Source organism: Dipodomys merriami, unplaced genomic scaffold (genome assembly GCF_024711535.1).
Source record: "Dipodomys merriami isolate MVZ:Mamm:240054 unplaced genomic scaffold, mDipMer1.0.p SCAF_561, whole genome shotgun sequence".
Lineage (NCBI taxonomy): Eukaryota > Metazoa > Chordata > Mammalia > Rodentia > Heteromyidae > Dipodomys > Dipodomys merriami.
The window spans coordinates 55,150-80,929 of record NW_027206137.1 but is presented as its reverse complement, the minus strand read 5'-3'; the positions used below and the strand labels follow the sequence as shown (position 1 = coordinate 80,929).

Below are 25,780 nucleotides of genomic sequence, written 5' to 3'. Positions count from 1 at the left end.
AACTCAGGTTTCTGCCCAATCCCATCTGCCAGGATTTTGACTCTGCACTCAGAGCTGCAGCTAATATGGAATGAATGAAAAAGACAACAGTGAAAAAGAAGACCTCCCAAAAGAGCTTAGAGAAAGAGTCATAGATTGGAAATTGCTTGGAATATGGTCTTCCGTCCATGAGGCCTCTCCATTTACTAGCTAGCATTCCTGGGCTGGAGTGCCTCTTTGTGGCTCCACCCTTGGTCATGTATACAATTCCTATATTGCCAATGTAACATCAAAAGCTGATGTTCCCAGGGACATTGGAGGGGACAGCAAGAGGTAGCTACCTATTACTTACACACAAACTACTTAGGCTGTCTAAAGAAATGAAGTCTGGTCATTTGTAGCATTGTGTTGGCAAATTCACCATCTATGGATGGGAGTGCACCTTAATCCTAGTGGAGCTAGAAGAGTCATACAAACGGATTACCCTGAAGCTTTGAGCAGAGCTAGCTGTTGCTGCTGGCTTCTCGACTATTTTGTCTTTGAAGTACCAAGAAACTGATGAAAACATCAGCACATCAAAGCAATTCTCAGTGTTCTTTTGTCACAAGAGTTCCAAAATAAGTTTCCAGCAATAGTTTTGCAAAAGCTTTGGCTGCTCTGTCCCCAGGAGAGACGTCACCTGCCCAAAGTGCCTATTGGACCTGGACATCATCTTTGAAACCAGCTCATCTGGGCTTGTTTGAGGGCTCTTGAGGTAGAGGCGGGGGTGGGAAGTTGATATCCCCAGACCTTATGTCTTTTATCGAGGCATTATCTCTTATTATAATGGTCTCTTTTCTTTTCAGTGAATATCAAGTGTTGTCCTGAATACTGGGTACAAAGCTGTGAACAGAATGAGGTACTTTCATCATGGGGCTTATTTATTGCTGCAAAGCCTAATGCATCATAAATAAGTGGAGATGCAGAATATTATGAGAAAAAGGCATGGTAAGGAAAGCCAAACTGTATGATTTCACAATTGAGGGATGTGTAGCTTATACACAAAGCCCAAAAAACAAACAGCTTTAATGTTGTTTCTCTTTTTTTTTTTTTTGGTGGTAGTAGGGCTTGAACTTTGGGATTGGGCGTTGTCCTTGTGCTCTTCAGCTGAGGTTGAGAACTCTATTTGGTTTTCTGGTGATTATTTGGAGATAAGAATCACAGGGAGGGCTGGGAAGGTGGCTCAGTGGTAGAGAGCTCTCCTTGCATGCTTGAGGCCCTGTGTTCGATTCTTCAGCACCACATAAGCAGAAAAAAAAAAGCCAGAAGTGGCGCTGTGGCTCAAGTGGTAGAGTGCTAGCCTTGAGCTGAAGAGCTGAGGGACAGCACCCAGGCCCAGAGTTCAGGCCCCACCACCCGACCCCCACGCCAAAATAAAAAAGAATTGCAGGGAGTTTCCTGCCCATGTTGGTTTTGAATCGTGATCCTCAGATCAGCCTCCTCAGTAGCTAGGTTTACAGGTGTGAACCACTGGTGCCTGGCTAATGTTGCTTCTTACTTGCTCACCTTTGGTGCCAACGACCTCCATGAGTCAAATCTCGAAGTGTCAAATTGAGAACTATCTTGTACTTTGAGAAGTTATAGGGAAATAAAAAATTCAGAGATATATGCCACAGGTTAGGGAGTCAAAGTTGGATTTGAATGTTTTGTCTCCCTTTGGGTGAATGCTTCCTCTTTAAAGATTTAACACTTTTCTCAAAAACAAAACCAAAAAATATGGGATGGATATACTTAAGCCATATCTTGTCTTGAAAGCCTTCTTGTTTTGAAATTATTTTAAACTCAAAGAAGAGTTGCAAAGAGTAGTGAGAGTTCCCACATACTTCTTCACTGCTTTTTTATTATGAACATACTATTAACATCTTATATAACCACTCTCATTTACTGATTCTAAGACATTCACATTTGCACAATATTTTCAAGCTCCAGATGTTATTTGAATTGTATCATATCCCTCTCTAATGTCTTTGTGTATGTGTTCTTGTATTAAAGTACTGATGGCCACAAAAAGGGGTCAGAAATCATTTTTTCCTTACCTGAAAAGGAAGAGGCATGGGACATAGTTCTAACAGTGTGTAAGTGTGGAGACTGCACATTTTGGAAATGGTTACAAGCCTTATTAAAAGAACTATCTAGTTAATAAAAGTTGTCACCCTGGTCAATTGTCCTGGGCCACTGCCTCAAATGTTGCCTTAAAAACCAGCTGGACACCCGCCTATCAAGCCTATGCCACATATCCTTAACCAGTCTTAGTAGAAATTTGCAGCCCAGAAAAATGTGTGATAACCCTTTTGAGTCAGTGTGGGACCCTGCTGCTGCTTCTACCCTCCCTTCTGGATAAAGTTCAAGGACGGCCTTATAGTCATCTGGAAGGAAATCTATGTTGTCATCCTGACCATGTTGACCATAGTGACAGTGGACTGGACTCCTGCCTGACTCCATCACCTCTGACTGCTTCCCAGTGGAAAGCTGCTTTGGATCTGCTGAAACTGAGTCTGTGGTATATTATTTCAGTGATATCCAGTAACTCTCTCTATTCCCACAGTAGATATTGAGGGCAAGGATGATATCACTGGCTTGCCTCAGGCACTTCAAGGATTAGGAAACTAGAAATCCACTCTACAATCAAATCCTTGCTTGGTTTGGGTGTGGTAAAAGGCCGCTTCCAACAATAGCTATAAAGGAGAGATCTTTATCAATGGAGGTAGTAGGAGGAATGAAACTCACCCCTGCTATTAGAATTAAAAATTTAACAAAATTCTCCACCCAAGGGATGCCTTGAGGCAGTTCTGATAACCTGGTTCCTCAAGCCAAAGAAGCAAAATGGGCCCAAAAGCCACAAAGAAACTCAGGGAAAGAAAGAGTGTAGTAAAGAAAGCCTTAGAAAGGAATTGAAAAAAAATCTCATCTGGATTAAAAAAAAAAAAGATATAAAAATAAGGATTGTCTTAAAATGTTTGTCACAGTGAAAAGGGGAAGAAGACAAACCCCAGAAAGTTTAAGTATGTAACAAATGGTAGGAGTATGTCTTAAAAATGAAGCTTATGAGTAAGTTGGTATGAAATTAAACTAGCTTTCATATACATAGAGTCAGGATGGGTGAATTGATGTGGAACTATTCTTTATGTTTATCTGTATGGTAGGGAGGAAGGATATGCCCACTTCAATCTAGATGCTGGTTTAGCTAATTAGAGCAGCCAGGTAGACTCGTTGTGAGAGGGGATTCTCTTAAATTTACCATGACTGAATGACTCCTTCCCTTTGCCCTTTTGCGCTCCCATTGCATTGTCTATTCCAAAGGGTTTATGCCCTGTGAAATGATGTTTGGCAGACCATCCTTCTTGTATCCTCGCTTAAAAACTGCAATGTTGACATAGATGACTGCTCCAGTCTTTACAGGCACTGCAGACTGTTCAACAGGAACTCCATTCCCAATTTCAGGCACTCCTGCAGGCAGCCCCTGTAGTTGGCCCTAATTACTGATCATGAGACACTGTGTAGGTCATATGACATAAAAAAAACTAACTATCCTCAGTGGAAAGGACCTTATACTGCTATCCTAACAGCTCCAACCACTGTCAAGGTGAATGGGATCTGGTCCTGGATCCACGCTTCACCACTTAAGGTGGCCCTGCTACCAGAAGAGACAAATGGATGGACCCTGAAAAGCCTCTCAAGCTAAGACTCATCTCATCATAATTTTTCATTTATGCTTCTGTGCTCTAAATGATGTTAACTACCACTGGCAGTTTAAAATCAGAGACAAGGGGACAGTTTTCTTACTTCTGCTATTGTAATGTCCCTGATTGTAGCAATTTAATTTTACCAACCAACTCAACTTGTGGAATATGACAAACTGCTTCAGATATCTTGATGTCACACCCCTTCTCCTACTATGTTCTGGTGCAATGGAAGCCTATGGTCATACATTAATCCAACCTTGGCCTCTTGGATTTTGATAACAGCAGTTCCCCAATTAAATCTTTATACCAAAAGTGAAAATTTTCAGAGATTGTTATGCCACCTCTTAACCAAGAGGACAGATTTTATTCCTATAATGTTAGGGATGAGTCTGGTTACCTCTGTTGGAGGTTTAAAACTTGCTCAAGAATTTGAGGAGAGGGTAGATGAGGATACTCATGCCTCTTCAGTGTCTCTGGCATGCATACAAAGACAACTGAACTCTCTAGCGGGGGTGGCCTTGCAGAATCATACGGCACTAGACCTTCTCACAGCTTCCAAAGAGGGAACCTATGTTTTTCTAAGGGAAGAGTGCTGATACTGTGTAAATGAATCACGGCTGGAGAAGAAAACATAAAGGTTGTAGGTAAACTGTGTGAAGGACTCCACCAGCATCCATCTGCTAAACTAGATCTAGTATGGGTTCAAAGCCTTTTGGCCTGGTGGCTAGTATCCCTAGCCACCAGCAATTATACTATTTCTTCTACTTGTTATTACTGGTTCCTGTGTGGTTAAGTCTTTGATATCACTTATAGAAAAAATAATTGGGACTGTCAAGCTGATGGCCCTTCAGGCCCAGTACAGCCTCCTGAGTCAGGAAAAAGAGTCAAGAATTTGACTCAGTTACAAAAAGAAAGGGGAATGTAAGGATCTCTTAGGATTAAAGACCCCAAGACCAAGCAAGGACACTGAGTCAGAATATTAACCTCTTATGGGGAACTGAGGAATGCAATAATCTCTTGCTTGAAACTGAGGAATGAAATAACAGGAAATTGCCATTGTAAAAGTCCCTTGTTTGGAAAAAAAAGTTGATGTTATCATACTAATAGAACTTTGCAGCTTGTACCTGCTTGTGTTTTTTGCCTTCATTAGCCTAGGCTGTGTTCATGTTTAGGGTCATAGTGTTAGCTCCCAAGTCTACACTGTGTCCCTGGCAGGACAACTTCTGTAACACCTAACAAACTTCTTTAATCTCTAAGCCCGCTTTGATGGACTCATTCTCAGACCCTGTAAGAATTGAAATAACAGTGATTAAGTTGTCTTAGATACTAATGAGGGGAATTTGTTTTAAGGATATCTCAGGTAACCTCAAAGTAAGAATAGAGTAGGATCAGACCTAAAATCTAGAAGTAGCCATGAACATCCATTGGCAACCTGGGAATGATTGTCTCCTGAACCCACATACCTGTTTCAGCATTCTCACTGTTAAGAAAATGGAGGAAAACAGAAAAGGAATAGGCCAGACTCAATGATCAACAGGTGGGGACTGTTTATTGCCAGCAAGGTGCATAGACCTTTCAGGTTTGGAGGTTGTTTGAGGGACTATATTTTGGATGGACTTATATAGGGCTTGTTTTCACAAAGAAGCAGAAAATAAAAAGTGGCTTATGCTCTCTTAGGCCACAAGGAGACTTCCTTGACCAGGCCCACAAGTTGAATGTTCTACACTGGATGAAGGGCTATTGTCCCCTGGGGACCAAGTGTTATATCCTTGGCCAGGCACTGATTGGAACCTGCCTGCTGACAGGCATGTGGCCACGCTTGTTTTCTTGTACCTGGTGTCTTGCTTGAGCTGGAGGAATTAGGCAGGAATCAATCTTTCACTCACTGTAACAAATTTTTCAAGCCAAATTGCACAGATTCCAGCCTGTTACCTTTCCTGCAGCAGAATGTGGGGACATCAGGTTATACAGTGCTGTGGCGTTTTAGTGAGAGCAATGAAAAGAGTCCCCAGTATGTGACTTCTGTTAGAGTCATAGGAACTCTTGAACAGAAAAGTGTTGGTAGCTAGTTGTGATTCAGCTAGCTGCAGAAGGTCTCTGGCATCTCTAAAGGAGAACTGGGTCTCTCTGTTGACTGCCACTGGCAGGTAAGAATGTTACTGTAACAGAATAGAGTTCTAATGCCTGTTCCCAGAGCTAGGGCTGGCTCTGATTAGTAGAACCAAAGGACGAGGCTTGGGAGTGGTAGAGGCTGGTGGTCAAATGAATCTAGCTGCTCAGCAGAAAATGGAATATGAATTTTACTAAGAAATACTGGAGCATCTCTTACTCATGAGATACCCTCAAATCAGGCTTTCACTGAGCTGGATGCAGAGCAAAACAAGCACAAAGCCACTGGTAACAACCAAAAACCAGCCCTGCTTCTATTCCCTGCAAACATTCTCCAGGAAATATTGCCACACCATGCAGAACAATTCCTACCAGATCTGCTGAGTTTCTGCTAGGCCCAAAAGTCGGGTTCCCTTTCCATTTTACTTTTCATTTTCAGTCTTTTTCTCTTGTTTGTTTTTCTATGAGATCTTCTTTTATTTGTATTTATACACACACACACACACACACACACACACACACACACACACACACACACACACACACACACACACGCATTTGTGAAAATACCTTACAGAGAAGTTACAATTACATGAGTACATGAGCAAGGTAATGAGTACATTTCTTATTAGGGATGGTAAGAGGAAACAAAGTGGGAGGCAACAATGCTTGATAAGAAATGTACCCATTACCTTTTATTTGTATTCTGTGACAAGTGATCTGAATTTTCCCTGTTACTGCTTCCAGCACATGCTGCCCTAGGTCCAATTGAACACTCTACCACAATGCCTGGACCTCTGCTGTAACAGCTTCACCTAGTCCTATAATTGAATCCCAGGAGGCTGGGAATATGGCTCAGTGATAGAATGCTTCCCTAGCATGCATGAATTCATGGGTTCGATTCCTCAGCAACACATAAGCAGAAAACACCAGAAGTGGTGCTGTGGCTCAAGTGGTACAGTGCTAGCCTTGAGTAAAAGAAGTTCAGGGGCAGTGCAAAGGCCCTGAGTTCAAGCCCCAGGACTGGCACAAAAAAGAAAAAAGAATTGAACCCCAGGGCTTCCGATGTCACATTTAGAAGGCATGTTTTCTTCCTACATTGTCTGTCATGTGTATCTACAGCTTTCTCTAACAAAGGTTTTTCATTGAAACTACAGTTGCTTACATCTTAGCCTTAGGATCTGATATAGGGATTGATCTCTGGGCAACAGGGCTGGTTGAAATGCAAGACATTTCCTTAGCACAATTCAAGGGCCTACTCTACTTGTTTTAATGTTCTGGGAAAGTTTTCTCATTTTTTTTTTTTTTGGGTCCAGTCGTGGGGCCTGAACTCTGGGCCTGGGCACTGTCCCTCAGCTCTTCAGCTCAAGGCTAGCACTCTACCACTTAAGCCACAGCGCCCCTTCCGGGGTTTTCTTTTTGTTTATGTGGTGCTGAGGAATCAAACCCAGGCCCTCGAGCATGCAAGGCAAGCGCTCTACCACTGAGCCACCTTCCCAGCCCCTGGGAAAGTTTTGTAAAGCAGTTTTGAAAGTTTGAAACAAGAAAGCACCAAGCTCATGGCTGGTCTCATTAACTATTGGGTGAAAACTCCAGAAAAGTGGTGGGAGGTGGGGATGTCTTCCTGCTTGGCCCATAGTAGCATGGCATGCAGCTCTTCTGCAATCAAGCATATTTCTACTGATCATATGTGGACATGGCCAGCTCATCCTGGTACTCTCCAGGTAGTATTTCTTAGGCACCAGGAACTCCATGTAATGAAGTTCAGGGAGTTTACACAGTGCAGAGAAGAGGCGCTTGAGGGTGCAGGCTCACAGCAGGTTAGCAAGGAACTTGAGCTCCTAGAGATAGAGGCAGGAACACAGGCCCAGGATCATCATGACCACATAGCTATGGGTAATAGCACACTCCACTGGGGTCCACACCCGCACTATCTGGGCAACCTGTTGCCGGAGCTTGAGGAAAGTAGAGGGATATAAATGAAGCAGATTGTGTCTACTGAGGTGCAACACATCCAGCTGGGCAGCATGGATACAGTCTGCCAAGAAGTTCATGTCCACATGGTTCAGAGCACAATTGGCCAGGTCCAGCATTCTCAATCATGTCCTGAACGGGCTGTAGAACATGGAATAATCAGCACTAATCAGGGGAGTTCCATGTGAGCAACAATGGATGTGAGCAATCCATCTGCTTGTCTGTCACAGAGAACAAAGACTACACCTTGCAGGGCAAGTCTTGTTCTTACCTGACTGCATGCAGTCTATGAAAATAGTTTGTGACACATGATGCTACATGAAATGCAAATGTCTGTGTCCATAAATATGGTTCACTGGGATGCAGGCTGGCTCCCTTGCTTTCAGACAGTCTACAGCTGCTGGGCTTGCTGTGTGGTTCAGAATTAACCTGAACCAACGAAACCTTTGTCTTCATCTCACCTAAATGGCAGATTTTATCAACAACCATTTTCATATGAAAGGAGTTATGTACATGATCCTGGAGAGAACATCCACTCTGAGAGCTTGCTACAGAGGAAATGAGGCATTAGTAAGAAAAAAGAGCCATTACTCTAACAATAGAAGAATCCATTACTATAGAGCCAGGAAGGGAAAGCCAGACATCCCCAACTGAGGCACCATATCCACAATCCAATAATTCTGATTTAGATAGTGTTGGCAGCAAGCATCAGCAAAGGGGCAGCTGGGCCCTGTCTCTGACTGAGTCCCTCACTGTCTGTGCATGCCCCTCTTGATATCATAACTGCAAATGGGTGAAACTATTAGCTAAGACCTTATGATAATCCTGCTTATGGAGGAGGCCAGGCATTCCCCCAATTCCCATGAATGATCTTGGGTTAATATCTGCTCAGAAAGGCCAGGGTGACACTGCAGTCCCACAGTCAGCTGACAACAACCTCATGTCACCCAGCTGAGCCAGATTTCTATACCTGACCTGAGATAATGCCAGTCACACAGTGTTGGGAACTTTTTTGCACCACAATAGACAGCTACAGGAGTCACTATAGTTAGCTTTGCCTTATAAAGCAACATTCTAGACCCATTAGTTAGCATGTTCTTTTCACAGAGACCTCTCCCTCTCCCTTCCCCCTCCCCCTTTCCCTCTCTGTCCTGCTCTTCTTGCTTTCCCCCACTCTTCCTCCTATCTATGCTAGGGATTACAGCCAGGGTTTTTCATGTGCTAGTCAAACACTGTAGCATCAAGGCACATTTTAGCCCTCATTTTTCTTTCTTTCTTTTTTCTTTCTTTTTTTTTCTATCTTTCTTTCTTTCTTTCTTTCTTTCTTTCTTTCTTTCTTTCTTTCTTTCTTTCTTTCTTTCTTTCTTTCTTTTTTTCTTTCTTTCTTCCTCTCTCTCTCTCTCTCTCTCTCTCTCTCTCTCTCTCTCTCTCTCTCTCTCTCTCTCTCTCTCTCTTTGTCTGTCTCTTTCTCTCTTTCTTTTCTTATTTTGAAGACCAAGACACCATTCAAACTCAGTATCTGATGCTTTTGCTCACTGGCTGGTACTCTAATATTTGAGCTACACCTCCAGACCTTGTTTTTTGAGGCAGTCTCCCCATGTTATCCATGCTGGACTTGAACTCACTTTCCTTCTTCCTCAGGCTTCTGAGTGTTGGGATTGCAAGCCTGGTTTTGATGCCTACCTTACACATTGTCTCTTTCTAACTAGAAGCAGTCCCCTGAGGTCCCTCACTATTCTGGATCACTCCTGGTCCTCCAACTTCTTTATTTCTCTTTTGTGCTCTCTTATGTGCAGCTCCAGAGAGCATTGAGCTTGGGGCTTTGTGAATAAGCTGTTCTTCTACCTATCACTCAGTGCCCCTACAGCCTGTGAAGCCAATGACCAGAGTGCTTGACCCATCCCTCCTCCTTTCAGTATCTGAGATTCACCCTAGGAGAATCTGGATCTTCCCTGTCAGCATGGAGAGGGCCACACTCAGCTCTATCAGGTAAGTCATGTGACTGAGCTCTCAGGAGATGGAGCCAAGGAGGCAGTCTTCATGCTTAGAAGTTGGGACAGAAGTGAAGGGTGTGTCAAAGGCCTTAATGGGGAGGATGAGTGAAGTCAGACGAGGGAATCCCACCTGGGCTAACAACTGCTGCACATGCCAGCATGTAGCCGCACATTGTGGGCAACTTCCAGCTTGCACAGCTAACCTGTCCTGGCTAGGCCTAACACCTGCAGAAGCTACCCAGGGCTCAAGCTGTCTTCCCTGAATGAGGGGCAGTGCATTTGCAGAGCAGCCATACCTGCTGATTCCAGGGCCTGCACCACTATCTCAAAGTTGCCTTCAATGGGCTGGGAAGGTGGCTCGGTGGTAGAGCGCTTGCCTTGCATGCCTGAGGCCCTGAGTTCGATTCCTCAGCACCACATAAGCAAAAGGAAAAAAGCCGAAAGTGGCGCTGTGGCTCAAGTGGTAGAGCGCTAGCCTTGAGCTGAAGAGCTGAGGGACAGTGCCCAGGCCCAGAAGGGCCCCACGACCGGACGCCCCCCCCCCAAAAAAAAGTTGCCTTCAATGACAAAGAAATAAATGAGGACTTCAATAGGTCACCTAACTGCACAGGGCTCTGCCTGTAGTTGGCAGCATATTCTAGCCAGGAGCTCAGTGTGGCTCCATATTCCCAGAGCCCTTCCACAAAGGCATTGCTGTACCTGCACATCCCGGATACCCATAAGGTCAGATCTCTGCAGCTGATGAATCCTTTTAAAGAATTATTTAAGAAAGATTTTTCCTTTGTTTTATTTAGAAAAGAATATTTTAAAGGTTCATTCCCTGGAAAACACTTCCCCAGTTTTAAATGCCAAGACAAATAGTTGGGTTCCACATGAGAGTGCCATTAAGATACTAGAACTCTATGTACTTTTCAGGGATACAATGAATTTTGGGATGACTCAATGTTTTAGGTATCCATGATTCTAACACTAGATACATTTCTACTTTCTCAATACACTGAGAAGAGATTTTGATTCCAAGAGACTTTGAAAAATAGTATGAAGTCTTTCATAACTCCGCATCAACTCTTCATTTTATGAACTTATTTTCCTAATATAATTTATGAAGCTTTATAGTTAATTATTTTCTCCAAAGTCACAAAATCATTTTTTGAAGATTTTCTAATAGGGATAAAGCTTTGAGACTGAAAGGTCAATATAATCCTTTTTGTCTACTATAATCAAGAATCTCTTAAAATCATTGTTGAATGTTAAATTCCTCCAAAGCCTATACTTGAATGGAATCGCTTCTATCTTGAGGGTATGAATTGTGTGTGCTTGGGAAAAATTCCATTTATCCCATTAATATGTGGAGGATATTTCACAGTAAGGAGATCCAGGTAGTACTTACCCACTTTGGTCTCATCTCTGTACTCTGTGCGTTTGGGCAAACTTCAACTTTGTTCACGACTCATTTAACTTCTGTAGATTCTATGATGAAGATACTCTTTTTTTGTGGGGGGGGGGGTCTGGTTGTGGGGCCTGAACTCGGCCTGGGCACTGTCCCTCAGCTCTTCAGCTCAAGGCTAGCGTTCTACTACTTGAGCCACAATGCCACTTCTGGCTTTTTTCTTTTTGCTTATGTGATGCTGAGGAATTGAACCTAGGGCCTCAGGCATGCCAGGCAAGCACTCTACCCCGAGCCAACTTCCCAGCCTGATGAAGATTCTCTTAAATTTAATTTTTTTCTAAAATATATCAGAAGCCTGTAAGTATTCCTCAATACATCATGTATTCCCACAACTTATGCAATCCCTTCCTTTGATAAAAAGTCCTTCCTCTAATTAATATTAGCTAACTCCAATAGTATAGTATAAATAATTACTCAGGTTGAGGAGAGAAAGTTGTTCTATAAGTGAAATAAATACTTAGTTTTATCAAATTTTATCATTTTTAACCTCTGAAAAACTCTAGAGGTCCTAACTAAAAGCAGCTTTCATTTACACACACAAGAAAAGAGGTTAATTAATCTATTATACACTAAGAACAATGAACCTCTGAGAGAAAAACCCATGGCATTTTTAATTATGGCTGTTATTATTATTTTAAGAACTTTTGTATCCCTTTTTATCCAAAGAAAAAAATTAGATACTATTCTTAAACAGACCAAGTTTCATTACCAAGAAAGTTAAAAAAAAACCTAAATAATGTGAGAAAATAACTATATATTATAGATTTTAACCTCAGAGAATATATGAAGAACTCCTCAATCAAGTAACACAAAAGGAAATTCACTTTAAAATAGTTGTGGAACTTCAACAAACATTTCTTCAAAGCAGAGAGATAAAGCACCACTAAGCAACCCCAAAGTTGCTAGGAAAATGCCATCAAATCACAGGAAGATACTGCTTCATGCCTTCTACAATGACTGTGACTTAAAAAAAATACAGAAAATGGTCTGGGAATGTGGCTTAGTTGTAGAGTGCTTGCCTAGCATGCATGAAGCCCTGGGTTCAATTCCTCAGTACCACATAAACTGAGAGAGCTGGAACTGATGGTGTTGCTCAAGTGGTAGAGAAAAAGAAGCTCAGGAAGAGTGCCCAGACCCTGAGTTCAAGCCCTAGGACTAGGAAAAAAAGAGGAGGAGTTGAACTCTTTTGGCACAGCTAAGGTAATGAGAATGTAGAATGTTACAACCACATAGAAAAAAAGTTGGTGAATCTTCAAAGAGTCTAACATAGAATTACAATATGACTCAACAATTCTATTTGTAAAGATACAAACAAACAATGGACAATAGAACTTACATGGATGCCAGTGTTCATTGTAGCCTTATTTATAAATACTGGAGAGAAACCTTCCGAATGTTCATTTATAGATGAATGAATAAACAAAATATGGCATCTCATAGTATGGAAATTAATGTGCCACAAGAAATAAATGACACTCTGTCCATGCTGTAACATGGACTGCACCAACCTTGAAAAACATTATAAAACTAAGTATTTCAAACCAGACACAAAAGCATAGCTCATGTATGATTGTACTTATAAGAAATATCTAGAATAGACAACAGAAACTGATAGCAGATTAGAGATTGTCCACAGTTAGATGGAGGAAGAGATGAGTGACAATTTATTGATTAATGATGATACAGTTTCTGTCGGGTCTTTGTCCGTCCCACGAAAGACGGACGGGGTCTGAGGAAAGGTAAGTGCGGCGCTCGCCCGTTCCCCAGCCTCCCTCAGCCCGGGAGACAATCAGACACAGGAGGGAGCCAAATCCAGCAGGTAGAAAACTCATTTATTAAAAGAGAGCAGCCCTTTTTAAAGACAAAAAGGCAAGGGAGGAAGAGGAACCAATCACTGTCAAGGTCATACCCTATCATGCACCTAAGCCTTCACGGACTGGTTAGGAACTGATCAGAAGGTCAATTGGGCTCTGCCCACTCTACTCCCTCCCAGCGCCATCTTTGCTGCCCATGTGCTCTACAGTTTCTGTTTGAAGCAATAAAAAATTTAAATACTGGTGATGGTTGCACAACACTATGAATATGAGCAATGTAACTTAAACACTTATATATTGGAAATTTGGTTATTTATAATTCACCACAGTTTAAAATGTCAAAACATGAAAATTAGTATTAAAGATGTGTTTCATGGGCTGATAAAAACCAAAATGACAGCTCAACATGAGTGGCTCATGCTTGTAATCCTAGCTACTCAGGAGGCTGTGACCTGAGGATTACAGTTTGCAGCTAATCCAGTCAGGACTTTTATCTCCAATTATATACAAAATAAACTAGAATTGTGGCTGTGACTCACATGGTAGAGAGCCAGCCTTGTGTGAAAAGGGCTAAGGGACTTGGGCTCAAGCCCCAGTAGTAGCACAAAAGAACAAAAAAAAAAACCAAATGATAATGGTTGTTCTCAGCACTCAAGAAACCTACTAATATTTGTTCTTTCTCAATGTTTCCCTAATGTTAGGATATGAAAACCACATCCAGGAACTTTTAAAAATTCATCTTTCCTCAGCGTTTCCATAAATGCATGGCAAATCCCAGAATTGCTATACTGATTTCTATTACAGGCTTGTGACATCATGATTTCAAAACCACACACAAGGGGCTAGGGATGCAGCTCAGTGGTAGTGTTCTTGCGAAGTGTGCACAAGACCCTGTGCTCCATCCCCACGACTTCTATGAAAAAACTCCAAATCACAACACACATACTCATAAACAAAAGTATTGTTTTAACTGATCATTTCCTATAAGAATGGCTTCTATTATTTCTTTGACTAATGTTTAGCAAATCTGTGGCTCCTAAGAGAGACACAATTTACACTAACAGAGTTAAATGAAGTGATAATTTATGCGGAAGGTAGAAATTTCTCATAAACTCTAACGGAGAGCATTATATTTCAAGTGGTACTAGGGAATTTCTTTTATCTTGCAGAAACCAGTAACATTTAGAGGCACATCAAAGACCTTTTAGAAGAAAATATGGGAAAGAATAACACGACCATTTAGGAATGCCTCAATTTCTTTTTGAGACAACAAAATAATAATAATAATCAGAATGAATATTTTCTGGATTTTGAAGATTCTGTGTATTAGCACAATGAAAATATGAAGTTTTTATAAAATTTAAAACTCTTCATTCTAACAGATCACATACAGTTGGATTTAAAAGTTTCTCTTTCTTATTTGGTAAAAGAAAATGTTATATTTTGTCTGGCTTGCCCCACAGGATCAAAAAAAGCAAGAAAATCCAAGTATTCCAGCTGGTTGCTGGTGGCTCATACATGTTATCTTAGCTGAGGATGAGATCTGAGGATTGCAGTTGAAAGGCCAGGAAGAAAACTTCCTGAGAAATTTATCTCCAATTAACCACCAAAGAAAGCCAGAAATAGGGCTGTGGCTTAAGTGGTAAATTACTAGCCTTGAGCAGAAATGTTCAAGTACAGGACCCTAGTCCTGAGTTCATGCCCCAGGATTAGCAAAAACCAAACGAAACCAAACAAAAAATACCAAATATCCCCTTTATTCCAATCTTGCTTTCTCAGATATTAGTGAGCACATGCCTGATAAGTCCTGCCCCATATTGGTGAGCATTGTCCCCCGAGGAAAACTCGATCATTCTCCATCATGTAAACTCTGAAGTGGATGAGAAAGAGAGGTGTTTGAGACTTAAGCACTAATATTTCGTTTAGTATCTTTTTTCCAGTAGCAGGAAAAATTGATGAAAGTCTGTTATTGCAAAATCTCAATGCTGGGATTCAGCCGAGATGCATTCCTGAGTTCATAGAAGAATTTACGTTAGGAAGTGGCGCTGTAGCTCAAGTGGTAGAGCGCTCGACTTGAGCTGAAGAGCTAAGGGACAACGCCCAGGCCCAGAGTTCAAGCCCCACGACCGACAAAAAAAAAAAGAATTTACGTTATGCTCCTCAGTTCAACAAGAAGAGGTCCATGTTTTTATTTTCCATCCTACTTCAACACTTCAACCCTTGACATTCAGATAGAACACACACACACATATGCCTTAAAGGGCTTCTCTTCCACATTTTGCAAAATATAACGTTGAGCATGTAGGTTTAGGTATCCATTTCTGTTGTTGCCAGGGACCAGCCTCGGATCACAATCCTCTACATACTCATCCTTCATAGCTCAAATTATAATGTGTACCATTATCCCTGCTTGTTGGTTGATCTGGAAACTCACATTTTACCCAAGCTGGCTTCAAAATGCAATCTTCTATACTACTTTCCAAAGTGGTTGAGCAAGTTTATACTCCGACCAACAATGCAGTAAGGTTCCCTTCTGTCCACATCCCATTCAGCATCTGTTGTTAATAGAGTTCTTAATTATAGCCAATCTAACTGGGGTGAGGTGGAATCTCAATGTTGTTTTGATTTGTATTTCTTTTATGGCTAGGGAGGTTGAGCATTTATTTCTTCATTGGCCATCCTTCTTTCCTCTTCAGAGAAATTTCTCTTTCATTCTTTAGCCCACTTATTTATTGGGCAGTTGTTTCTTTGAGGATTTGTTGTTGGGGGATTTAATTGAGTTCCAGGTATATTGTAGATATGAGACACTTGTCCGTTGTATGGCTAGTGAAGATCTTCTCCCAATCAGTGGACTTCCTATTGATCTTGCCAGCTATGACCTTTGTCTTGCAGAAATTCTGCAATTTCATGCACTCCCAATTGTCCAACCTTTCTTTGATTTGCTGTGTTTCTGGATCTCTTTTACAAAAATTTCTGCCTGTGCCAAGGAGACCTAGGGTTTCTCCTATTTTATCTTGTAATGTTTTCAGGGTGTCTGCTTTGACACCCAGGTCTTTGATCCATTTGGAGTTGATTCTGGTACAGGGTGATATATAAGGATCTAGCTTTAGTTTTCTACAAGTGATTAACGAATTTTGCCAGCACCATTTACTGAAGAGGCTGTCTTTCTTCCATTCTATTTTTTTTTAGCTCCCTTATCGAAGATTAGATGGCTATAGGTCTGTGTGTTCATTTCTGGGTTCTCAATTCTATCCCATTAGTACTGAAGTCTGTTCTTGTGCCAGTACCAAGCTGGTATCATTACTATGGCTTTGTAGTAAAGTTTGAAATTTGGTATTGATATTCCTCCAGCACTATTTTTTCTGTTAAGGATCGTGTTTGCTATTCGGGGTATTTTATTATTCCATATCAGCTACTTTGAAAAGTAGTATGGAGGTTCCTCAGAAGACTCCATATAGAGCTCCCCTATGACCCAGCAATACCACTTTTGGGCGTTTACCCAAATGATCACAAACAAGGCCACACTAAAGCTACCAGCACGACTACGTTTATTGCAGCATTATTTACCATAGCTAAGATATGGAACCAACCCAAATACCCCTTCATAGATGAATGGATCAAGAAAATGTGGTATATATACACAATGAAATTCTCTGCTTCCATCAGAAAGAATGGCATTGCCCCATTTGTTAGGAAATGGAAAGATTGGTACAAATTATATTAAGTGAAGTAAGTCAGGCCCAAAGAAACATAGGTCCCATGGTTTCCCTTATTTGCAATAACTAGTATATGTCTGAGACAAGCAGAAACGGTCAGATAAGTTGATGTTAGGCAAAATGAACCCTAAGATAAGGACTCATGTTTTTTTTCTTTCTTGTGATTTTTTCTTTTTTTGAGGGGGGGGTCTGGTTGTGGGGCCTGAACTCTGGGTCTTGGTACTGTCCCTCAGCTCTTCAGCTCAAGGTTAGCGCTCTATCACTTGAACCACAGCACCATTTCTGGCTTTTTTTCTTTTTGTTTATGTGGTGCTGGGGAATTGAACCTAGGGCCTCATGCATGCAAGCAAGTGATCTACCACTGAGCCACTTTCCCTGCCCCTTTCTTGTGATTATTTCTAACATATTTATAAGATGATTTCTTTCTTGCTATGTATGTCCCTCCCCCACAGTATAACCACTGTTTTCACTGTAGTTGATGTTGGTATAATTTGTGGAGGGGAAGGGAATAAACAAATTGTTTAAATAAGGATACAGGTGGATCCATTGCAACAATGAGATGTGCAAGACGTTATGTCAAAAAACGAACTTTACAACTTTGGTGGGGGGGCGCATATGGGGGAAGGGATGGGAACAAAGAAGGAAGCAACAATGCTTGATAAGAAATGTACATTACCTTGCTCATGTAATTGTAACCTCTCTATATGGTACTTTCACAATTAAAAAATGCAATCTTCCCTATCTCCACCTCCAGAATAGCTAGGATTATATATATGCCACCGTGTTCAATGTAAAATTAACTCATTTTTTTGTTTGACTGAGGTTTGAACTCAGGGTGGCATTCTACCACTTTGTCCATACACCAGCTCTTATCAAGTTTTTTATCTTTAGTTTATGGATCACTTAATTCACTCCAAGTATCAATTTCATTTTAATTTTAAGAATTATAGTTTATTTTTGTTTTCCTTAAAATATTTGTGCAAAGGAAGGAATGTTCTGTTTGAAAATAAAGATAGTTACCCTTTAAAATATTTACTCTGTATTGAAACTCTTAGAAGGCAAGGTATGGCTCAAGTGGCAGAGCACCATTCTTGAGTAAAAACCAAGCAAGCATGTGAACAAGCCCAATTTTACCGCACCCACACACACCCACCCACCCACCCACACACACACACACACACACACACACACACACACACACACACACACACACACACTACAACACTTGGCATGAAATTTTAAGCTTTACAGGTATTAATAATTTTACTTCTCACAAAAATGATTGTGTTAACTAATACCTATAGTTAACACACGAAAAGTCACTAGAATTATATATACTATTTTATTTTCCAGATGAGGAAACTGAGTCATGGGAAAGATCAGAGGATATTTTAGAAGAGGAAGCCAGGAATTCTGTTTTAGAACCCACAGGACTTAACACACTATTGACACTATAATACTGCTTGATTTAGTGTATTAAAAATCCCCTCTGTACATTATTTTTACCACACCTCTGATGGACTTCCTGCTCATTGTGTTGATTAAAATTTGACCACTTTCATTAATTCACTAAACATTTTCCCAGAGCTGCCCAGGCTTCTGAAAACACTAAGCTAATAGATATTTTTGAGGGTCAAGTAAAAATCTGCAGAGATAGGTTTGTATGAAGCTAATGAAGTTTAAGCTTATCCTCTTGGGAGCCCTTCAAGGTCATGGAAGAGGAACAAGCTGTGGTCACCCAGTCAAAAATTTTGATAAATTTTGAGACATATAAATTCAAATGGATAGAACTAGTATATCTTTCTAACCCAATATCTCCTGTGTCATTTGGCATGCTTTCTTCCCTTCTTAATTATTTTTAGATAGTTGTAGGAGTTTCAACTAAATGTGTCCCTTTACATGTACAGTGCATTTTGATCAGTTAATGCTTGCATCATTCTCCCCTCCACCTATCCATTTCCTTGCCTATTTTCTAATATGTCTGAGTTCCATTTCCACATGTGCAAATTGAATATTATGACTATATTTGCCCACCATTCATCCCTCTATTTGTCTACTCACTTCTCCTTATTTCCCATCCCTCTCACTCATATTTGAGCTCCTTAGTATTCTTTTGTTAAACTGTTGTTCAAAGTTGTACTAATTTATATTTCCACCAATTAAGGTTCCTTCTCCCCTCCTACTCCATTCTTGTCAGCATTTGTTGCTGTTTGTATTCTTGATGATGGCCATTATGTCTAGAATGAGATGGAATCTTGATTCTGTTTTGATTTGCATTTCTTTTTTGGCTAGAGGTCTTCTACAGGTTGTATTTTTAGGTAAATAACCATGTCCTTTGCTGTGCAGAAGCTTTTTAGCTTGATACAATCCTATTTGCCAAGTCTCTTTTTTATTTTCTAAGTTCCTGGAGTTATATTTAGGGAGTTTCTGCCTATGTCAATACATTCTAATGTTTACTCTTTCCTGTAGTAAAGTTTTAAATCTTATATTGAGGTTTTTGATCCACTCTGAATTGATATTAATTTAAGGTGTGAGAGAGGTCATATATATGGACATTTGGTTTTCCCAGCACCATTTGTTGAAGAGGCTGTCTTTTTCCACCATACATTTTATCAGATAGCTGTGGGTTCTTGTATTCATTTCTTCGCCTTCTAGTCTGTTCCACTTCAGGTCTGTCATACTTTCTAGAGTGGCTAGGACTATTTTGAGATTAACTAAGGAGAATGTGAGTTGGAATTCATTTAGTTTGACTTTACAGAAGTCTCTGATAATCACATATTGAATAATTTATTTACTGATAGTGATTGTACTGTAGCAATAATTTTTATGGCACATTTTTAATAGAAACATTGAGCAAAGCTGTTTAATTGTTTAATCATTTGTTAATGAAGAGGAATTCATCACATAGATTGAGAGAATATTTTGGTTCTCTTGCTGATTGATACATATACACCTAAAACTGATGAAAGCAACATAATTGTTAGACACACAGGTTAATGAGTGTCTAAGTAAGTTGAAAATGATTTAAGGTTAGTCTCTGGACAGGAAAAAAATAAAAGGATCTGAGAATATAGAACTCACCTAGAAAAAACTTCAGAGAGAGGATTTCACAAACAAGACAATTCAAAACTGAAAATATGGAAGAATGAAAATATAGTCAATTATATTGTATGAAAGTATGAATTATTTTTTATAAAATATATTAATAAACAATTATCATTTTACAAAATATTTATAGTATAACCTAAAATAGTAAAATACCTTTTCATTTCAAAGAATGAAAAAAAAGATACCAAAGGAATATGGGATAACTGCAAAAGACGTTACATATGGATGATGGGAATATCATAAGGAGTAAAGGAAAAGAAATAGAAAAAGTATTTGAAATAATAATGACAGAACTTTCCCCAAATTAATGTCAGGTATGAGATACACTTTCAGGAGAAACTCTGGTAACAGCAAGTTACCAGAATGAATTCTGCAAACAACAATAAAGGCCCCTAAAAGAAGAAAAAAATCCTCACAAAACAGGTATATGTGGCATGCTGTAATAGTTCATGGTTATAAATTAAAAATAGCCAAAAGGTCTAAGCATCTTTCAGAACTGTAGTACAGGTGATGACAAGTCCCTGGACACTTTCCTAATGTCTATGACAATCAGAGGGAAACCTTCCTTGACCCCATGAGAGCAGAACTTTCTAGAGGATTACGAGGTTCCTATGACAATGAGTCTGAAATACCTTATTTTCCCTGGGGACAAAGTCATTACACTACTTATAAGCTATATGAATCTTAAAATGAAGCTTACTCCTGCAAAATCTGCTTAAAGTGCATTTATGAAAGTAAGAACTGATAGCTCAATATAAGAATAAGAAAATGGGAAGCATTCCTAAACTCTGAAAATGGAATTCTCAAAGTTAGTCAGCTGACTACTGACTACTGCCCTGGACCTGCTTCTATTTTCTACATTGTAACACTGCTAGTGGTTCATACCTGTAATTATAGCTACTCAAGAGGCTGAGATCCTAGGATGGCAGGTCAAAGAAGTCAGACTGGGCAGAAAAATACCAGAAAATCTTATCTCCAATTAACCAGCAAATAGCCAGAGGTATGACTCAAATGGTAGCATGCTAGCCTCAAATCTCAAATAAATAGAGAGAGAATCCAAGGCCCCGAGTTCAAGTCTCAATTCCGGCACACAGAAAAACAAACTAAAAGAATACTGTTATGGGGTGAGGGGAGCATCAAAAATATAAAAAATAAAAAAGAATACTGCTAAAGGAAAGTTTTTGAGTATTAGAAGGGGCTCAAGGTTTATAACTTTATATTATATACGCATATAATACGTACAGCTATAATTTAAAATATATAATCAATTTATACATGTAAGAGAGTCCAATCATGATATAGATTATATAATATGTTTTTCCTTTTTTTACTTTTTTATTGTGAAAATACTGTACAGAGAGATTATAATATATTTTTCTCTGGACGAACAAAGACAAGAATTTCATTTTTAGAAGCCAAACAAGTAAGAATATGAAGTGAAATACTTAAACTCTACTAAAAACAAAAATCACCAACCTGGAATTCTGAACCCATGAAATTATCCTTCATCAGTCAGATAAATATAATTGACATCTACATTAGAAGGGATTGTATTCAAGTTCACACATGAAAAAAAAAAAAAAAAGGTCACACATGAGCTTTCATTGAGACAGAGAAAATTCCAGGTAAGAAGATAAATGAAAACAATAGAAATAATATAATACCTGCTCTTGCACCAAATAGAATTAAACTTGAAATCCATAATATAAATTAATAATAGAAAGATACTTAAAGATTAAACACTGCTAGGTGTCCAGGGTACATATCTGTTGTCTTAGCTATGTGAAATGCTGAGACTAGGCAGATTGATGTTCCAGGCCAGCCAGGGTGGAAAACAAAAGTCTTCAAAACTTCATTTAATGGAATGAAGATGGTATACACCAGTCATCTCAGCAATGATGAAAATCCATATGGGAAGGAGGTGAGACACATCTCAGAAGTATATAACCAATGCTAAAAAGACTGGAGATATGGATCAGCAGTATGACACCTGACTAGCAAATGTGAGGGCCTGAGTCAAACTCCAGTGTCACCTAAACAAAGAAACGAACAAATATATCTCAAACTTTGAAATGCATCAGAAGCAGTGCTTTGAAAGAAACTTCTAGCACTGAATGCATACAGTAGGAGGTAGACCTCAAGTTATTAAACCAAGTTTCTATTTTAGTTAACTAGAAAAATTCCTGAGTTCAATCTCTAATACCACTACCACCACCCAGAAAAAATAAATGAAACTTGTAGAAAATCCATACACCGAAACCTGCAATGATAAATTCAAAAGTAATTCTTTGAAAAGATCAAGAAAATCAGTAAGATACTACTTAAGATGAGGATTAGATAAATTAACAATATGAGAAATAAAAGAGATATCTGATAATTTCAATGATGTTAAAGTATAATAAAGATAACAAAGGAATATTGTGAACAAACCTATGCCACAAATTTGATAATCTAAATGTAATAGACCAATTTCTTCCAAAATATCTGTCAAAACTTACACAAGAAGAAATCAAGCAGGATAAGTCTGAATCAATTGAAAAAAATTGAATAGCTAGGAATACAGGTGTGAGAACCAGAACCTGTCCATCTTAATGTATTTTTAATGACTTCAAGTCTATCAAGTTATCACAAAGACTTTGAAATCTTATTACTTATTTATCCCTTTTTATACTAGCTGCTATTCTAGTTCTTTTTCCATGTATTATTAACCTGTGTGATAGTTACATTATGCTTTGAGGTTGGTGTAACTACAAATTTTCCAGAAAGAAATTGATGCAAAATAAATTGTTCAATTCTATGAGGCGGTTTAAATGGCAGACCGGGGGCTCAAACCAGAATTTGGTGTTTGTGCCTTAGTGCAGTGTACTCCTCTCTGTGCCACTTCTGTGAGATAGGATGCATTTATAATTCCATACCTGGATTTCTATTTCACTTTGAATTCTATAGCATTTGCTATGGGTTCCATAGCTTTGTTTTTATTTCCTCTGTTGTAATTTTAGGTCTTAGAAAGGGCAGTGATTATTTTTTTACTCTGTCCTATTGTTTCAGACTTTTAGACTATATATGGACCCAGCATTATAAAGCAATTTTCCACTGGTCTAGATAATTTAGCACACACTGCAAACTCTGAAAGCTTCAATTGGGAGATACGTCCAATTACTTTCCAATCTATTTTTATGTAATAATCAATTTTGAAAGTATAAACCATATTCCGTTTGTAGGATTTGCATTTTGCTTAAAATAAAGTCCAATTTCTGAGATTCTCTAATAAGCATTGTAGATTATCCAAAACCTTAGCAAGTCAAATACTTGTCTCACTTCGTCTACCAAGAAGAAACCTGGAGTTCCCCAATCTTAATATTTTGTGCCATTTTGAGCATAATATTGTAACAGGTTCGAAGGCCCTTTGACTGAGGGGCACTATCATTTGGGCTCAGAGATTAACCAAAAGCAGTATAAAAGCTTGGCATCTCAGCTTCCACTTTATATCCACCTACCAGACCAATGACTTACTGTATCCAGGTTCCAGCTGAGAAATCCTGAGATGATGAACTGCCTGGCTCTCTATGAGTACTGCCTTCCAACTCTCACCACATGAACACGTGTGTGACTGGGATTTTAAAATTATGCATTTGTTATTGGATGCTGGTGTCTCACACCTGTAATCCTAGCTACTCAGCAGGCTGAGATCTGAAGATCCTGATTCAAAGCCAGCCAAGGCAGGAAAGTCAGTGATATGTATCTCCAATTAGGTAGCCCTGAAAAGCCTAAAGTGGAGCTGTGGCACAAGTGGTAGAGTGCTAGCTTGACTATAAAAGCTAAAGGAGTACATCCAGGCCCTGAGTTCAAGACCTAAGAGTAGAACAAAAAACCAAACTACAAAAACATAAAAAATATGCATTTCTCTCCTGCCACTGCCTTTTCCTCCTATATAAAGCTAAAGAAAATGTGTACTCAACTTGGGAGGGGGAAGGAAGGAGCTGGGGAGGTGGGGAGGGAAGGTATGGTAGAGGAAAAACAAAGGAGGAGGAAACAATGTTCGATAGGAAATGTATTCATTACCTTACTCATGTAACTGTCCCTCTGTATTCTATTTTTATAATAAAACAACATAAAAAAGAAGAAAATATATGCTTAGACTGGACCTATGGAACCAGGAGTATATTCCTGGACCCTGTAACAATGGGTTTCATCTATCAAAGTTAATGGACGTATCTTTGATGCTTATATTCATAAGCCATCTATTTGGCATTTTGAATTTATGACAACATTTTTTGCTAGCTTTCAGACTTGAACTCAGAGCCTTGCACTCTTGCTTGGATTCTTCTCTCAAATCTGGTGATCTCCCACTTGAACCACAGCTCCACTTCTGACTTCTTGTGGGTTAATTGGAGATAAGAGTCTCTTGGATTTGCCTACCTAGGCTCACTTTGAACTGTGATCCTCAGATCGCAGCTTCCTGAGCAGCTTAGAATACAGGCCTGAGCCGCTGGCACCCTCCTATAACAAATATTTTTAACTTTTCAAAACCTCTGTGATCACCTGCCCTTGGAACAGGTAGCAGTACTCTGTTCTATACCAATTTTCCTCCACAGCACCTAAGCAATCGTCCCAGAGAAATCTTCCCTTACCTCCTACTACCCTGTCCCTAGACACTTCTCTAACCCCAATTTCTGTCTCTCTGCTCACACTGTCTTCATTTTCTCCACACTACTTACTCTCTTCTAAAATAACAAGTTGAACTACAAGAAATTGTGATTCACTTAGGGTAGAAGCTCTTGTTTGGTTTCTATGTTTACTTCCACATGGTCCAACATAAAAACAAGACATTTTATCTGCTTCATCAGTCACCTATCCTTACTTCCCTAAATCCAGTACCTGGCAGATATAATAAGATATAAACCATCTTTTCAATCTCAATCATTTCCTTCAATACTGAGTTAAGATAAAAAAAATCAGGATGATAATTGACAGCACTTCCACAGAGAAGGCCTTTGGGTGTGATTTCTCTACATGTCTAATGATACACCTTTCAATACAGACACACATCAACCCTGATCCCAGCACACGTTGTGAACATGCCACAGCCATTGCTCTGTCATGGGATTGTAATATAAATTCCATTTAATAGAGTCATTACATAATGGAGATTTTTGTGTTTCCCTGTGAGCATGGTACTTGTTAACTTTGTAGCAAATTTAACAAGCATCTCAGTGACAACCAAACCTCTACATCTTTTTCCTGTGAAAGGTGCAATGGGGAATGATACCAGGCAGGCCTGTATCCTTATATTGATTCAGTTAATCAATTTTATGATAGAATCATTATTTTGAACTTATTCTGCTAAACTGTAGTTAGTTTGCCAGATATGCATTTTTTGAAAATGGAAGAGCTTTGTGGTGCTAGGTCCTCTCCAGGAGCAAACCCACACAAAGGGATAGATTTTTCTATATCTCTTGCTCAACAATCTATTTTGTAAATATTTCTAATTGTGGATTGTTTTTTGCAACTCCTAACTCTTGAACTCAAGTCCTGTGCAATGTCCCTGAGCTTCTATTACTCAAGGATAACACTCTACCACTTGAGCCACAGCAACACTTCTGGCCTTCAATGAGGAATTGAACCCAGAACTTCATGCAAGCACTCTACCACTAAGCCACATTCCCAGACTATGGGTTTTGTGTGTGTGTGTGTGTGTGTGTGTGTGTGTGTGTGTGTGTGTGTGTGTGTGTGTGTGTGTGTGTGTGTGTGTGTGTGTGTGTGTGTGTGTGTGTGTGTGTATGTATGTATTGGTTCTGGGCTTGAACTCAGGGCCTGAACACTATCCCTGAACTTTTGTACTCAAGGCTACTGCTCTATCACTTGATAGCTCCACTCCAGGGTTTTGGTGACTAATTGGAAATAACAATCACAC

At 39.6% G+C, this 25,780-nt stretch overlaps 1 pseudogene; it reads right to left on the bottom strand.

The window, feature by feature from the left end:
• Positions 1 to 3,307: 3,307 nt before the first annotated feature.
• Positions 3,308 to 10,526, bottom strand: LOC138812326 (leucine-rich repeat-containing protein 14B-like; annotated as a pseudogene).
• Between the last annotated feature and the right edge of the window lie 15,254 nt (positions 10,527 to 25,780).